This window comes from Lissotriton helveticus, chromosome 5_1 (assembly GCF_964261635.1).
Source record: "Lissotriton helveticus chromosome 5_1, aLisHel1.1, whole genome shotgun sequence".
Taxonomy (NCBI): domain Eukaryota; kingdom Metazoa; phylum Chordata; class Amphibia; order Caudata; family Salamandridae; genus Lissotriton; species Lissotriton helveticus.
The window spans coordinates 461,810,257-461,825,361 of NC_136065.1; the positions used below are offsets into that span (position 1 = coordinate 461,810,257).

The 15,105-nt window shown below is 46.7% G+C and overlaps 1 protein-coding gene and 1 long non-coding RNA gene across 4 annotated transcripts in view; one reads left to right on the top strand and one right to left on the bottom strand.

Annotated features, from left to right (window-relative positions):
* Positions 1-7,310: 7,310 nt before the first annotated feature.
* The window catches only part of LOC144753217 (dual specificity protein phosphatase 13B-like), a 73,556-nt gene continuing 65,761 nt past the window's right edge, over positions 7,311-15,105 (top strand). The window contains exon 1 of one of the 2 annotated variants that reach the window (XM_078640980.1): positions 7,311-7,443. The gene's annotated coding sequence lies outside the window, so the exon portion shown is untranslated. The remainder of the gene's footprint in view (positions 7,444-15,105) is intronic. The other variant, XM_078640979.1, reaches the window with a different exon arrangement.
* LOC144753218 (uncharacterized) overlaps positions 10,171-15,105 on the bottom strand; it is a 178,997-nt gene continuing 174,062 nt past the window's right edge. For both annotated transcript variants that reach the window (XR_013594249.1, XR_013594248.1), the window contains exon 3: positions 10,171-10,377. This is a non-coding gene — a long non-coding RNA (uncharacterized LOC144753218). The remainder of the gene's footprint in view (positions 10,378-15,105) is intronic.

A 15,105-nucleotide genomic window follows, 5' to 3' on the forward strand; every position in this document is an offset into this window, starting at 1 on the left:
ATTTTATTGAGTCTGGGTTCGGGTCTGGTGAACTCTGAATTAGGGCATCTCATGAACTTGTTATGAGTAATAGATGCACTCAGAGTATTAGAGTCATAAAATAGTGGGGGGAATTAAAATTGGTCGACATGTTTCTGCCTCATACGTCTTAATTAGGACTTACGGGCATTCATCAGGACCGTTAGGTGAATAACGTGAAAAGGATATAAATAACGTGCTCTCAGAAAATAGTGATAAGAAATAGGGATTGTAAACCTGTTTCTTTGTATTGGAGGTCTCAGTGTACCTCGCGTGTATATCTAATGCGCTCCAGTCGGATGGCCGAGCTTCAGGCGGACTTTTGCGTCCGGTCCTGGCGTCCTCTGTGTACGCGCTGCTCTCGCCAACCCGGAAACCGCATTAGATATACGCGCGAGGTACACTGAGACCTCCAATACAGAGAAACAGGTTTACAATCCCTATTTCTTATCACTATTTTCTGAGAACACGTTATTTATATCCTTTTCACGTTATTCACCTAACGGTCCTGATGAATGCCCGTAAGTCCTAATTAAGACGTATGAGGCAGAAACATGTCGACCAATTTTAATTCCCCCCACTATTTTATGACTCTAATACTCTGAGTGCATCTATTACTCATAACAAGTTCATGAGAGGCACTAATTCAGAGTTCACTAGACCCGAACCCAGACTCAATAAAATCTTCCTCTATCTGGTTTTCTGGGCCTTTTAATACCCCTCATCACTGGCTCACTACTGCATCAACCTTGGGTAAGAAACCTCCTGGTGGAGGCTGCATAACCTGATCGACCTGATGATTATGCACACACGTGATTAGATAGCGGAGAATCAAGATATACCGCTAAGATACCATCATACCCATCACGTGCATGAGGGTCTTTTAATTGGGACGCCCCCCGTTCTTCCTGCATACCTAAGGTTGTGCAGGACGAGTGATCCTTCCCCATCTGATTAGCATAAGTACTCTGGAAACTGAATGGATCAGTTTTTCACCTCCCCCTCTCTGATTAGAAAAGGGATTAGAACCTACCAAACACCGGAAAGAATACTTCCCATTCTTATATGTTGATATTCTATTGTGTGGTCGTATTGTATAATTACTTATATAAAGATATACTCATTTTACCAATACTCGTGTGGATTCTATTTGTGATGACATCGTGGGGTTACTGTGAGCGTGGTTGCACATACTGAACACTCGTGCCTTGGAGATAAGCCTGGCGCTCGTGTCAAGTTACTAAGGGGGTGAGCAGGGCTATCTCAGACGATGTCCTTACTTAGCCTAACGTTGAAGCGAGGAGTCGGGGACGCACGCCTCCAGCATTTGGTGGCGGCAGTAAGCGACAGGGACCTCCACTTCCAGCAGAGTTCCTGCTATCCTCTGGCATCTATCTACCAGTCCTCTCTTCCTGGTCTTCTTGCTACCAAAACCTCGCTGTCATCAGGAGATTTTTAGCCCTTGGTCTTTTTCTTCCACTTAGGGGTCCTTCCTGAAGGCTCTATCTGCAAGGCACTATGTAGTTGTTGTAATTTCAGAGGTTCATGTGTATTACTGAATTTCTGTTTTCTGTATATGTACAGCTCATACTTGTGTTTTCTGCATTAAGTACAGCAGTAGTGTTTTGATTCAATCTTCCATCACTGTTTCTCTTATGATTTGTGTCACTTCGACGAGGCCCTAATATTTATTTTTTGTGATGTTCTGTGGCGCAGGAGCCTGCTTCAAATTTATGAGGCAGCACTAAGCCACTTTTTTGGCTTAATGATGCTTTGTAAATGTTGTTCCCTTTAACATAGATTTCTGCATTAAAGGGGAATGCAATGGGGTTGCTGGACGTGTTCCCAGCAACATCCATGGCTTTTTGAGAGTGTGCCAGATTTACGAGAAATTGTAAATTTGAGTCAGTGATAAAAACGTATATCTTCCCAGGGGAGGCGTAAGGGAGGCACGAGGAGACATATCCTTGCCTCCTCGTTTTTCCTCTTTCTATGTGTGCTGCATTCTGCAGCGCACATAGAAAGAGGAAAAAGCCTATTGTGATTGTTTTTGTGCAGGAAGGTTTCCCTTCCTGCACTAAAAAAATCACCCCTGCAATGCAGGCCCCTTTGCACCAGGGTGCAAAGGTGCCTGCGTTGGCGCACTGCAGCCCAATGCAAGCCAGGGAAAAGGACAGGAATGCGCTGTATCTGATAGATACGGAGCATTCCTGCCCTTTTCGTTTGCCGTAGAGCAGAGCAGCAGGAAAGTCTGCGGCACTGCCCTAAGGCAAAGCCTCATAAATGAGGCCCGAGTTGGTTTCTTTTTTTTTTATTCCTTTTTATTTTTATTATTTTTCTACAAATACAAGTACATTCATATTGCAGTTGAGAGGTCCAGTTGGTCGTTACATATCGTCACAAATAAGAAAAACAGGATTACAGCCTCAGTCAGTTGGAAGTTAGCTGCTCCTCTGGGTGGTTCACTCTCTGCTGCTGGGGTCACTTACCTGTTAATAAACCTGTTGTAATGCTCATCGAGCTTCCTTCCCCTTCTTTACACTAGAGTCAGTAGCATTGCATTTACTATAAATAGTGGAAACAGTACGGTGCTTTCACTCCCAGGCAAATGTGTTCGTATGCCTACTAAATTTGTAAATTCCATGTTTTGTCAGCACTAGTTTGAGAAGAAAATGTGTCACGGGAGACATTTTCTTCATGAACCAGACTCCTGCCACGTATTGATTGAGAGCAAAATTCGACATTCTGGGCCTCATTATGATGGAGGATTTTCCGCCTCCTCCGGGCCGGCGGAAGCCACCTCCGGCCCGGAGGAGGCGGAAAATCCTCTGCGGAGTCACCAAAGACCCACCGCCGCATTACGATGGCTGGTGGGTCTTGGTTTCTGTCCGCAGCTTTTCCGCCGCGGTCGGATTACAACCGTGGCGGAAAAGCTCTCATTTGGCTGGCAGTGTCTATCAGAACCGTCAGTCAAATTAGGAAGCATTTGTAAATATGCTTTTCCGCGGCGGTTTTTCCGCCGTGGAAAAGCATGTGTACTTTTGATTTTGGGGGCCCTTTGCGGGCCCCCAGGGTGTAGGCGGGTAGGGGGTGCACATGGGGGGTACCTATGGTACCCCCCAGTATTTACATGCACAAAGCGGCAGGCACCGCGCGGTGCCTGCCGCTTTGTGCATGTAAATGTTAAACATGCACTTTTAACATTGCGGCGGGTGCTGCTTGAAGCTGCACCCGCCGCAATGTTAAATATCCAGGATGTGACCGCCAGGGTGGCGGTCACATCCTAATTTGCACGGAGGGACCGCCGCTGCCCCTGCGGACGGTCCCTCCACCTCTGGGATGGCGGACAGACGCAAGTCCGTCCGCCATCCTAATCGGCCCCTCTATGTGGTAAAGTGATGAATGCCAGTTTCACAGAACTGAAATATGTTTTCTGAAAATTGACCGACCAGCAAGCTTCTCTTGCATAATGTTCCAGGTTTCAAAGATGGCATACCTGTCTCAGCTTGTACAAAGGTATAAGAATCGGAATGAGTATGACAATATCCTCTGTATTGTATTGTAATTGTATTTATATAGCGCTTACTACCTCTGAAGAGGCGTCAAAGCACTTTTTCGGCGAGTAGCACGCTACTCCGGGACCCATAGAGGATTAGTGTTGAATTAGTATAGTGAAACATGCAAGTACATTTTAAGTGGTGGATAGGTTAGTCAGTTAATTGGATTTGGAATGATAGCAGAAGGATAGAGGAGGACAAAGGTTTGTATTTATATAGCGCTTGTTGACGCACGCTATGACGCCTCAGAACAATAATATACGTGTAAATTGGCTCTTCACAAGAGAAATGCCTATTCCTGCTTCTTCCACTATTGGATGTTAAATGTTCCTAGGGACAATATCTTAAAAGGTCTGACGATATCCACACACATAGGCCGGGCTTAAAGTGGTCCGGGTCCTGCCGGTACTTCTAAAAAGCAGGTGCTGAGACAGGTCCCTATCGGGCTCTCCCTTTGTGCCCTCACTATCAGGGCAAAAACAAATCTTAACTCTGCAGCAGTCCCACCCTTCACTGGCTTTGATGTAAATAACTTCAAAGAGTCTGATTATTGTTTTTACAGTCTTATAGTGTCAGTACTGAACAAAGCATTTTCAATATTATATAGGACGAAGACATAGCTGTTGCACATGTATCTTACACAACTAACCATCATAGGCAACGCCAATTGCCCTGCCTTGTTGTAGGTGTGATGTTACGTGTTGTATAACTTGTATTATATATCTGGATGCAATGACAGAAGCTGCAAAATGCCAGTCGGGCGGCACACTAGCGAAGTACAGATTTTGCCTTACGTGTTTTAAGCCAAGCCCTTAATGACATCGCCCACGCCCCTTTGAAGAGAACCCCAGGTTTTTCATCCCACTTAAACCTCTGCACAAACGTCGACAGGAAGCTGTAAAGACGTAGGATGGATGGGCATCTCTCAAACCCGATAATTCTTGATTTCAAGGAACATCCTCACGTTGACCTGTTTAGCCAGTACTAGTGAAGTTTATTTAACACGTAGGCCCTCATTCTAAATTCGGGGCTTACCATGCAGTAACTGCACCCAGAGAAATCAAATACCAAGATCACTGATTTGGGTTTTGCCCCACTGCAATAGTATGTCATGGTTCTGAATACAATAATGGCGGGTTTTCCCTTTATGGGACAGCAAACTCAGAATGCAAGAAGTGTATGTCCGAAATGTATGGAGAAACCACGTTCCTCATTTGAGCACACACACTCCCCTTTCAACGAGGGCCTCAGTCCCTACCGCTGTGGAAACCCGAATCCTGCTTCATGTAGTGTGTACAGAGCTGGGATTTCTCGCTAATACACAAGCCGAAACAACCAGCATTAGCAAGTGATGGGAGAGATTCTGAGGCAATCTTTCCCTTCACTTTTCCCCTCGCTACCGATTCGCACCAATTGACGCATCCGCCGTGCTTCCTCTCATCCAACCTTGTTATACGTGGCCTACCATGAGATACATACTGAGACCGAGCTGCGTTATGACATAGGTGTGCAGTCAGCAGTGACGTCGATGACATCACAATGCGGCCCTCAGCGGACCCCCCTGCACGCGAGGCTCAGAGTCCACAGATACTGCCCCCCAGCACTAGTAGTGACATCACCTGCTGTGCTCGAGCAGCTACCTGTTCTGCAAATAACCCAGTTATAGTGTACTGATTAATAAATGCAAAAAAACAATTTTCATTTGGTGTACATTTTGTTTTTGTACTCGGTGTAGGTAAGAAAGTAAAACACATGTCATCTTCCTCTTCTTTAGGGAAGACAACAGTAAAACGCAGAGTTCAAAATAGCAGGGACATGTACAGGCTGACGACAGGGGTCACAGGCAGCAGAAGTGTTATGGATGAGCGAGAGAGAGCAGGAGTAAAGAGGAGAAAGAAACAACAGGAGAGGAGAGAGATAAGACGGAGCTAAGTAGAAGAACATGAGAGCAAATCAGATACAAAGAGAAAGCAGCCATGATGTGAAGAAGAGAGCATTAAGAAGAGAGAAGATAGAATGAAAGGATTTGGAGGACAGGACAGAGGAAAAAAAGCAGACAAATGATAAAACGGAGACACAGCTAATCACTGCTAGAAGAGTGATCGTAAAGAGCCAAGATCAGGGGGAGAGAGAGCAGAGCAGGGATAAAAGTGAAGAGGAAAAAGGGCAGGGGTAGAATGAATAGAGGGCAAATCAGAAATGCAGGGAATAAGGTAACACACCAGGTGTGACAAAGATGATAGAAAACAATTTGAGAGGTGAGAAGATAGACTCTTAGAGCAAAGACGTAGGAGACAGACAACAGATCAAGGTTAGAACATAGAGTGAGGCAGTGAGTGTTGAAAGTGGGGCTCACCGGAGAAAGAAGTGAGCTGTGGCCTCCGTGGCAAAATTTTCAGCACCTGCACTTCTTTTTTTTTTACAAATTAAGCACTGGTTGGAAATTGGGGGAGTAGGATTGGACAATCCCAAGAAAGTTCCAGAAGAACTGAAAACCACACTTGAGACTTACACAGTGGGGTGATCATGACCAGATTCGCCGCCTGCCTGCAAACCTGCGCTGTTGCCCTCGTGATCATCGCGAAGGGAGGAAACGCGTAGCCCAGCTCCCCATTCCAATTTTGGAGAAAAGCATCCGTGGCCGCTGCCAGTGGGTCTGGCCGCCAGCTGCAGAACCGCGGAATCTGGTGGTCCAGTCTGGATGGAAATGGGTCCACCGAGAAGGGGCCCCAAAGGTTGTTCAGCCTCTCGAACACTGACTGGTCCAAGCTCCAGAGGCTGGAATCCTGGAATTGACGCGATCGGAAGTCTGCTTCCAAATTGTCTTGGCCCGGGAGATACTCCGCTGTGACTGGGGACCTGATTGTTGTAGGTGTGATGTTACGTGTTGTATAACTTGTATTATATATCTGGATGCAATGACAGAAGCTGCAAAATGCCAGTCGGGCGGCACACTAGCGAAGTACAGATTTTGCCTTACGTGTTTTAAGCCAAGCCCTTAATGACATCGCCCACGCCCCTTTGAAGAGAACCCCAGGTTTTTCATCCCACTTAAACCTCTGCACAAACGTCGACAGGAAGCTGTAAAGACGTAGGATGGATGGGCATCTCTCAAACCCGATAATTCTTGATTTCAAGGAACATCCTCACGTTGACCTGTTTAGCCAGTACTAGTGAAGTTTATTTAACACTTAGGCCCTCATTCTAAATTCGGGGCTTACCATGCGGTAACTGCACCCAGAGAAATCAAATACCAAGATCACTGATTTGGGTTTTGCCCCACTGCAATAGTATGTCATGGTTCTGAATACAATAATGGCGGGTTTTCCCTTTATGGGACAGCAAACTCAGAATGCAAGAAGTGTATGTCCGAAATGTATGGAGAAACCACGTTCCTCATTTGAGCACACACACTCCCCTTTCAACGAGGGCCTCAGTCCCTACCGCTGTGGAAACCCGAATCCTGCTTCATGTAGTGTGTACAGAGCTGGGATTTCACGCTAATACACAAGCCGAAACAACCAGCATTAGCAAGTGATGGGAGAGATTCTGAGGCAATCTTTCCCTTCACTTTTCCCCTCGCTACCGATTCGCACCAATTGACGCATCCGCCGTGCTTCCTCTCTTCCAACCTTGTTACACGTGGCCTACCAACCATGAGATACATACTGGGACCGAGCTGCGTTATGACATAGGTGCGCAGTCAGCAGTGACGTCGATGACATCACAATGCGGCCCTCAGCGGACCCCCCTGCACGCGAGGCTCAGAGTCCACAGATACTGCTCGCCGCACGAGGAGGACGTTTGTTTTGCTTAGCATGGGTTCAGTAGCTTAACGTATAAGCATACCGGTTGGCGAAGAAGAAAGGTAAGTTCCTTGTAGCAATAGAAAGGACAGGTGTGCTAGTGGATATAATTGAGGGGGTGGGATGGGGCCCTCATCCCCAGAGAAGTCTTTCGCAGTAACTGACATTATTGTGGACCGAGGAGAGAATTTATAAAATGACATTCTCTGCCCGGTTTTATTTTTAGACATCAAGATATAATCCCCTGAATGTCAAACAATTGTATCGCCCAAGCTATGACCGCCACCTAACCCAAACACATCAACTCCATCTACTACTTGAGTCTACCGTTCCTAGCCCTGCCCACATTTTACTTTTTAATTATTTTCCATTTAACCTCCCAGTTCCTTTTCTTTGATACTTCGACTGACCTTCAGTCTTTTTCCTCATCGCCTGTAATAACCTGCCCACCAGCAACCTATACCTGTTCACTTGACCAAGGCTACTGTGTCATAAAAATAAAAAATAAACTACTTCTGGTGCTGTAGGTTGCCACCACCCAAGAGTGAGAAATATTTAATTACATAGCATCTCAGTTATCCTGCCTTAGTAACCCAACCCCCCCCCCTCAAACAAATAAGACAGGAGTGTGGGCGACCATCTCTAGAAGTGACTAGGAAATCACACTTTTCCTTTCACATTGCACTCCCTCTACTCACCAGCCAAGTATTTGGACTAGTAGTGATGTGAACCACTGCTCCCATCTATTCCCCAAAGTTCCCAAGGAAAGTACGGCTGTCCCCCTCCACACAAGAGACCCTTAGGACATAAAGCGAAGGACCCTGAAACCCGCTTTACTTTGCTACATCTCACAAAATCAATTTCACAGTATCACTTTACATAGGATTATAAAGTCTCTAAAGATCAGGCTGATGAATGAAACACTTCCTAGCTAACGTAACAGAAAGTTTCAATTCTATTAACCCCTTCGATGCTGATGACAAAGCCAGCTCGTCATCAACGTTACCTGCGGTGCGCGGATGACGAGCTGGCTTTGTCACGATCAAGCCATTTTTGAAATTACAGCGTACCGCGGGAAAACGCGGTAGCGCGGTAGCGGTTAAGGACCCGGAGGCAAGGATTATGCCTTCTTTCTTCACTTTCTTACATAGCAGCGAAGGGTATAACAGGAGACTACATTTCCCATGAACACAAGGTAAAGAGTAGTTATGGTGCCTGATGAGGGATATGGGAATTGACCCAGGTTTGATCAACATCCTTAGAGAGCTGCATAGGGACACCACAGCCAAAGTGCGTTATAACACGGAGGGGGGGGGGAATACAGACCCATTCCCCTGTACGAGCCGGGTGAGACAAGGCTGCATCCTTGCCCCCTTCCTGTTTTCGCTTTATATTAACAACCTAGAGCAGGCTTTGATTGATCTAAACACAGATTGCCCGAGAGTAGGTCCGCGTCATATACTGGTGCTTTTATATGCAGATGACGCGGTACTGCTCGCCCGTACCCCGAAGGGCCTGCAATGTTTAATTGATGGATTTGTCAAATTTATGGGCACTTTGGACCTGTCTTTGAACCTGAGCAAGTCCTTTGTGGTGTTGGCTGGAACCAAGCCTTGTAAGAGGTTCTCATATAAAATAGGGAACCACACACTAGAAAAGGTACAGTCTTTCTCCTACCTGGGACTGCTATTTGATGGCGCACTAAAATTCAAATCCTTAGTTGAGGATCGTTGCACTAAATTAATATCCACAAATGGGGCAATAGGACATTTTGGCCGAAGGCTAGGTCGTTGGTCCCCGGAACAGGTGATGAACCTTTATAGTTCGATAAGCTGTTCGAAAGTCATGTATGGATCAGAAGTGTGGGGTTATGTCAATGTGGTCCAACTGCAACTGGAGGAAAAAAATATTTGCGTAGGATTTTAAAAGTTCCCCAGAGCACCCCAGCTGCAATTGTACATAGTGAATTGGGGATCCCTTTCATAGAGGACCAGGTCAAGTTAAGACCCATCATGGCATGGTTAAAAATCTGGGTAAACCCTGAGGCAGAACTAAGCAGACACATTTTGAGAGATTGTCTGCACAGGGATAAAGGGTTACAAATACCATGGTTAAAGTATGTTAAGGTCACCTTGGAGGGTATGGACTGGAAGGACCTTTTTATTAACCCCAGCACTATTTTGCACACTGATAAACTGAAAATTAAAAGAATGTGGTCTGACCAGTTGTCCACACGTAGAGCAGAAGAGGAGATGATCAAACACTCAGTAGGTGCCCACAGATTTTTAAAGAACAATGAGGGCATGGAGCCATATTTGTATTTGATGCATAATGCACAGGATAGGTTTTTAATGACCGCTTGAGGCTTAATTTATTACCACCTATACTGGCCGATCCACCAGGTTTTACATTGACAATTGAGCAGAAGGGTGCCTGCGGCTGCGACAATCGGTCTCCGCAGGACACCCTTCACTTTCTACTTCTGTGCCACTTTTTTAAGTACCCCAGGCGAAAATTTTTGGTGGAGATTTAAAAAAAAGAGAAGTTCTGTCATGCTAAAACTGCCCTACTTTTTTTACAAAGAGCTAACGACCCATGGACACTTCATTGTATTATGAATTTTATTAAGATTGCTGTCAGGTTAAGAAATACAAGAGGAGAAGGCCTAATCATTGGATTATTTAAGAATACTTTTTTAATCTGATTTTAAATGCAAATTAAGATGTTGTTCAGATGTAATTTAATTCTTTTTTTAATTCTGTATATATGTGTACTTTTATGATGTTTTTTAATCATCGAATAAAGAATTACTGAACTGAACTGAGTAGACCAACAAAAAATACATGGTAACAACCAATCCTCTCACAGGAGACCAATGTCCAATCAGGGGCCAGCCAGCCCAACATAGTCCATCAACAGTGTTCTCTCTTCCTCTTTCGGAGCGCGTAGGCAGCATCCCTCAGCTCTTCAGGAATCATGTTTGTGTGTATCCGAGCCTGAGGTCAAGAGGAACATATTACTGGAGGAATTACTGCAATAGTACACTTAAGAAACTAACATACATAGCAATAACTGAACTCAAAGTGTCATCTGAATGATTAAACCATTACTTACTGTAGTACGGGGAGGGGTCTCCTCCAGGAGCCAAGGACGGGATAATCCTCACCTCCGAGTCCTTAATAGAATTGAAAATTTCTGTTACGTTAGCTAGGACATTTTTCATTCTATGTCAGGACTGGAGGCGAGGATTATGCTGGTTTAAAGCTTGCCCACAACCAAATGAGCCATATTCAGAATCGGTTTTAAGTAAAACCGTTTAAAAGTGGAGTCTGATGACCAATCCGCCGTGTTGCGTATATCCTCTAAACGCGCTCCTAGGCTGAAAGCCTTCGAAGCCATCGCTCCCCTTGTGGAATGCGCCCCAAACTGGGTAAGGCTTATGCCCGCTTCCAGCATCACCCAGCGAACCCATCTGGCAATGGTGGGTGAGGAAACCGCTTTAAAGGGTTTCCGAAGCAAAGTGAGGAGTTGCTTCTCCCCTGGAGGGCAAACTCTCCTGTCATTTCTTCATACGCATTAAGGCAGCGAATCACACAAAGCTTCGGGGAATCTGGAAACTGTGGATAGGAAATCAACTTGGAATGGCAATTAGTGCGTCTGAGTAACGTGAAAGTCACACCATCCGGGGTAAAAACCCTGCTAGAAATGTCCAAAAGCCCGTACGTCTACAAGAAATCAGGCATAGCAACATGGCCAATTTTGCTGACAGTTCTTTCCTGGAGACAAACCTATTCGGTTGCCAAGATAAGAACAAGTTAAGAACCTGATTAACGTCTCAGAGAGCAGAATACCGAGGCTCCGGCGGTAGGGGCAGGCGAATGCCCCGTAGCAGCCGACAAACCAGGGGGTGTTCACCCACCGGCACTCCGTCCACTGGGACGTGACCAGAAAAAACAGTAGATCTGAAAGTATTAATAGACCGATAAGCCAAACCCTCAGACGCTAGTTGAGCCAAAAAATTGACTATGTGGACCACCTCTGCGACCAAGGGATAAAAACCCCTTTGCAGACACCAACGGGTCCATCTGCCCCACGCGGACCTGTACCTCTTGACAGTACTGTCCGCCCACGCTTTAGAGATAAATGTCTCAGCTTGTCGCGAAAGGCCAGGTGCTTCCCATCTACCCCGGAAATCCGCCACGCCATGAGCCAGTGAGCTCGTGGACACTAGAGGATGAGGAGACCCGTCCGGACTCATTTTGTGCTTAATTTGAGCAGGAGCTTTCAGATGCTGCTCTTCTTTCACAAGGCCGGGGCTACAATTTCTGACCCTGCAGGTGATGGTCTCAATATTAATTGTTCAAATTCAAAATAAAAAGAATAACATACATTGCATGGTTTCTGGCTGGTATATGTTCACAGACAGGCCAGCATACGCCTGTCCAGGCAGGCATGATTGTGTATCACCAAGTTAGTGATGATGTCATCTCGCCGATCACAAATCCAAGCAGTCCTCGACAAACTATGGCTTGCATTCTATTCCCCAAGTCTACTGCACCCTGCCACTGCCTGAGCCTAAGCCTCCCATTGGATAATTGTAGTTGAGGGCTGGCTCAAGACGGAGTTGAGGCAAGGAAGCTGCGAGAACGCATTTGGAACTTGGGAGTGAGGGCTCTTGAGGAAGAATAAACTAAAGTAAGGGTGGACTTCCCACTTGCTTTGTAGCCAGAGTAGTATATCCTGCAGCCCTGCATTGCTGCTATCATCAAGGTGCTCGATGCGGCTGTGGCCCAACACAACTTTTGTGCGCCAGGGCGTCACCTGTAGAATCTGTGCGCTGCACCCCAGAATGGTAATTGCTGAGCGTGCATGAGTCCAGTAGGCAACACAGCCATACTTACCGCATTGGCAGCATTACGGTTGGGGAGAATGCCTGTGCTGCAGCAGGCAGGGTCACAGCAAGCTGAGCAGTGGATGCCAATGCTGTCGCCTTTCCTGGACCCACTAATTACAGGCAGCACTAGTAGTGACATCACCTGCTGTGCTCGAGCAGCTACCTGTTCTGCAAATAACCCAGTTATACTGTACTGATTAATAAATGCAAGAAAACAATTTTCATTTGGTGTACATTTTGTTTTTGTACTCGGTGTAGGTAAGAAAGTAAAACACATGTCATCTTCCTCTTCTTTGGGGAAGACAACAGGAAAACGCAGAGTTCAAAATAGCAGGGACATGTACAGGCTGACGACAGGGGTCACAGGCAGCAGAAGTGTTATGGATGAGCGAGAGAGAGCAGGAGTAAAGAGGAGAAAGAAACAACAGGAGAGGAGAGAGATAAGACGGAGCTAAGTAGAAGAAAATGAGAGCAAATCAGATACAAAGAGAAAGCAGCCATGATGTGAAGAAGAGAGCATTAAGAAGAGAGAAGATAGAATAAAGGATTTGGAGGACAGGACAGAGGAAAAAAAGCAGACAAATGATAAAACGGAGACACAGCTAATCACTGCTAGAAGAGTGATCGTAAAGAGCCAAGATCAAGGGGAGAGAGAGCAGAGCAGGGATAAAAGTGAAGAGGAAAAAGGGCAGGGGGTAGAATGAATAGAGGGCAAATCAGAAATGCAGGGAATAAGGTAACACACCAGGTGTGACAAAGATGATAGAAAACAATTTGAGAGGTGAGAAGATAGACTCTTAGAGCAAAGACGTAGGAGACAGACAACAGATCAAGGTTAGAACATAGAGTGAGGCAGTGAGTGTTGAAAGTGGGGCTCACCGGAGAAAGAAGTGAGCTGTGGCCTCCTTGGCAAAATTTTCAGCACCTGCACTTCTTTTTTTTTTACAAATTAAGCACTGGTTGGAAATTGGGGGAGTAGGATTGGACAATCCCAAGAAAGTTCCAGAAGAACTGGAAACCACACTTGAGACTTACACAGTGGGGTGATCATGACCAGATTCGCCGCCTGCCTGCAAACTTGCGCTGTTGCCCTCGTGATCATCGCGAAGGGAGGAAACGCGTAGCCCAGCTCCCCATTCCAATTTTGGAAAAAAGCATCCGTGGCCGCTGCCAGAGGGTCTGGCCGCCAGCTGCAGAACCGCGGAATCTGGTGGTCCAGTCTGGATGGAAATGGGTCCACCGAGAAGGGGCCCCAAAGGTTGTTCAGCCTCTCGAACACTGACTGGTCCAAGCGCCAGAGGCTGGAATCCTGGAATTGACGCGATCGGAAGTCTGCTTCCAAATTGTCTCGGCCCGGGAGATACTCCGCTGTGACTGGGGACCTGATTGTCGAGGCGCAGTACTACCAAAAACTTGCCGCCAGATCCAAGAGGACTTTTGATCTGGTACCCCCAGATGATTCACGTAACGGACCGCCAAAACGTTGTCCATCTTCAGGAGCACAGAGGAGTGCACTGAATCCTTCGTCCAGCAACGTACTGCAAAGGATCCCGCCAGAAGTTCTAAGCAATTTATTTGTAACTTCTGTTCGTCGGGAGACCACAACCCTCCAGTAGAGAGGTCTCCACACCTGGCCCCCGAACCGAGCCTGCTGGCATCCGACTCTATAACCATGTCCGGAGATGAACCGAAAATCGATCTTCCGTTCCATGCCTCCACGTGGTCTAACCACCATTGAATTTCGGATCTTGCCTTGGCGGATAAGGCGACTTTGTGAGAATACGGATACCCCTGAGTAAAAAGTAACCTTTGAGGTGTTGCAAAGCTCTGTAAGGTAGGGGGCCCAGGAAGATGCCAACTGGCGGAGAGAAATCTGTTGCTTGGCGAGAACACGATGCAACTCGTGCCGGATCTTGGAAACCTTCCTGCCCGGAAGACTGAGAGTGGATGACGTGGAGTCTATGATGAACCCCAAGAATGTAATGCTCTAGGAAGGTTGCAAAAGAGATTTCTTCTCATCTATGACAAACCTGAGGCTTTGAAGACGGGACACCGCCATCTGAAGATGTTGTGTCAGGCGACTGGAGCAAGCCGCCATCAAGAGTAGGTCGAGCAGGTACCTAATAATTCTGACTCCCCCGGACCGTAAGTACTCCACAACTGTTCGGAGAACCTTGGTGAAACACCAAGGAGCTGAAGAGAGACCGAAAAGGAGTGACATGAACTCATACGTGCGGTGACCCCAGATGAATTGGAGAAACTGACGTTGTGGCGGGTATATCAGAACCACCAGATAGGCGCCCTTGAGGTTCAGCCAGACCATCCAATCCACGGGATGGAGAACGTGCCTGAGGAGATGAATTCCCTCCATCTTGAAGTGGCAGTAAACCAACCACTGGTTGAACTCGCTCAAGTTTATCACAGGTCTCTTGCCGCCATCGGTCTTGTCGACCAGAAAGATGTTGCTTAAGAAGCGACCGGGGTGTGGAGTAGTAAGGGTGATAGCGCCTTTCTTGAGGAGAGAAGACACCTCGTCTACGAGGAGGGCATCCTGTGCGGAAAACTGAATAGGACAGGGAGGGGATCTTTGCACCGGGTACCCCTGGAACTCTATGTGGAAACCCCTCACTGTTTGCAGAACCCAGGCATCGTGAGTGATGGTCAACCCTAGTTTGGAAACAACCTCCCAACTGCCCCCTATGTCTTGTGGGGAGGAAGGGAGAAGTCTCACCTGGGCTAGAGGCTGCTGTTTCTCCTCGGAATCCTTTCCCTTTTCTCCACTGTCCACGGGTGGGGTAAAAGTTGCCGAACCGGGTTTGGTCCTGGTACT